This window comes from Penaeus japonicus, unplaced genomic scaffold (genome assembly GCF_977035675.1).
Source record: "Penaeus japonicus unplaced genomic scaffold, GWHDUDI00000001_assembly GWHDUDI00000030, whole genome shotgun sequence".
In the NCBI taxonomy this organism is placed as follows: domain Eukaryota; kingdom Metazoa; phylum Arthropoda; class Malacostraca; order Decapoda; family Penaeidae; genus Penaeus; species Penaeus japonicus.
The window spans coordinates 36388789-36391288 of record NW_028234432.1 but is presented as its reverse complement, the minus strand read 5'-3'; the positions used below and the strand labels follow the sequence as shown (position 1 = coordinate 36391288).

General features: G+C 32.2%; 1 protein-coding gene across 4 annotated transcripts in view; it reads left to right on the top strand.

Annotated features, from left to right (window-relative positions):
• LOC122242750 (uncharacterized) overlaps positions 1 to 2500 on the top strand; it is an 11812-nt gene that overhangs the window by 1789 nt on the left and 7523 nt on the right. The window contains exon 2 of one of the 4 annotated variants that reach the window (XM_043000129.2): positions 2178 to 2265. The exons of the other annotated variants lie outside the window; for them this stretch is intronic. The gene's annotated coding sequence lies outside the window, so the exon portion shown is untranslated. The remainder of the gene's footprint in view (positions 1 to 2177; positions 2266 to 2500) is intronic. 4 annotated transcript variants of the gene reach the window in all.

The window sequence follows — 2500 nt, the reverse complement described above, 5'->3', positions numbered from 1 at the left end:
CATCTTGCTCTAACTTTGTGCGTCAAAAGGCCTCGAGCATTCAAACCTGCAGGAAGTGTAGTGGATGCCAGATGACCCAAAGCTTTATAGATTTTAGAGCTGTTATAGGCATCCCTAAAATTAAAATCAACCGAAATGCTATCTTGACAGAATAGATGTGGCGTTCAACTTTGCCAGAGTGTCCAAAGGACGGAGACTTACTTGTCTGTCAATTGAAGTTGTCACTATCTAGTATTATATTTGTGTTTTAAAGGTTTTTATGTGTTTTTATTGAGAATGTTCTAGATGAAAAGGTGGCATAGAATTTGTTAATCTCTTGGAATTTGTCAGTCTGTCTGCGCAAAACAGAATTGCCCCCTTTTTCTTTAGAAATGTCTTGGAATTTTGATAATTGCTAACCTATAACCGCAGTCTGATAGCTAGTAGCTTAAGGTTTTTAAGGATTTTAATAATAATACTAGGTTTCTTACAAAAGTCTGCATTGCCCTTGCTAACAATCTTTGGAATTGTCTGCGCTTTCCAGACAATAGATTAATAATTAGTTTTACTCCTCACTCACCAGTGTGAGTGGTGACAGCAGCTCTACTGTTACAAATATTTTCATTATTGTGTTCGATATTTTCATCGTATATTTTTAATGCTAGCATATTTACCTGCAATTTCCCTAGTAACTTTCCTATCCACCTCTGCTATCAAGGCTGATATTGCTGTTTTTGTTGGCTAACATTAAGTAAAACCTACAAATGATTATTATATGTCACAAGTAATCACAAGTAAGAAAATACCAAATTTAAGACAATGAAGTAAATTAGTCAATTCAATTGTTGAATCTTATATGCAAAAAGAATGTTAACCCTTTTGTGATAAATCACATCTTATGATGTATAACCTGGGAAGAACATCTCAAGATGTTCTAAGTGTTTCCTATTATTTTCTAGACCTATGTGAGTCTATATTTAGAATGATAGCACTGTGATTCTAATAAGCAAAAATATGATGCCTTAGTTACACAGCTGAAGGAAAAGATAGCTTGTAATTTCAACAAAATGAAGTATGTAGTATGAAAGGGATCCCAACCCATGGAACATGTTGCTGCAGAAGAGTTAAAGGCATAAAAACCTGACCCGAGTTTTGTCAAGTATGCTAAGATGTGGAAAGATGTAGAAATTCAGAAAATTCTGTACACATTTACTGTTTACAGAAAATCAGTCAAAGTTCCTGTCTATACATCTACAGATACAGATAACAATGTTAGTGTTTGGAGTAGCAGATATTTCTTTGATAATTATAGGTATACCTTGTTTGATAAACAAACTGCATTTGTCTTGAACAGAGTTCGTTGTGGTAAATGATGAAAAACGTTTAGTTAAAAATAAATTGATTACATGTCTTGCATGTAATTTTCATGAAGTTATTAATACTTATTTCTCCTTTTTTTCAACATATGTATTTTTAATCATCTCACATAACTTACCTTATCTACCCACATCTGTGTCTAAGCCATCTAATCAAATTATCTTGTCCTAGTCAAATGTTATCTTTTAATCAAATTGATCAAGGAAGGGAAACTAGGGTCTCATAGGGAGTGTCATTGATAACTTCGTATTGTGTATGCGCAAAAATCTAAGCAGTCTTTCATCCTGTTTGATATTTCACTCGACTTCCATCACAAAGATGTTTTGAAATGGATAACTCCACAATGCAAGAGTTGTAGTTAATGATTTTAAAATAAATTGTCATCATGCTACAATTCTGAAGGTTTTAACCCATTGTGGATGGGGGATAGATTGGCTTACCCAGGCTCCAGGATGGGTTTTATTTCAGAGCGAGGCAGCTTCCCGCAACATACTTTGACTTTGCACACTCTCTTTTATTCACTCTTTGTAGAGCTAGAGCCTGTTTTGTGTTCTATTTTTTGTGTTTTACTGTATTTAGAGACCTATATCTGTCATATTATAGGCTCTATCATTTCTGAAGTTTCCTAAAATGGTAGTTTAGGGTCCATATCCATTGATTTACTATATTCATTTATTTACTAGTTTTATTCATTTTATTTGAATAGATATTTGATAAATATTAAATTAAAAGATATATTAGATAAATAATTAAATAAATATGGATGAATGTTTAAATAAATGTTTATTTGAATTAATATTATTTAAATTATATATTTCCAGAGTGGAAATATAGAGTTAAGTATAAATACAGAGGGGACATATATGAAAAATATAATGCCAATGCTCTCAGTGTATTTTTATCATTCAGGTAAGGATGATAAATATTATGACATTTATGTAATATGGTATAATGCAGACATGTTTAATTATTATGAAATATTTCCCTTGGCATGTACAAGAACAAGTAATTGCTTGATCTACATTGTAACACAACGATAATGAATAACTTTTCATTCTCGTGTTATAATGAGTAATTCAAGCCGTTTTGACAGCGCGTATTACTACTGATGGTAGTTAACCACATGCTGCATGCTTGGGTCATT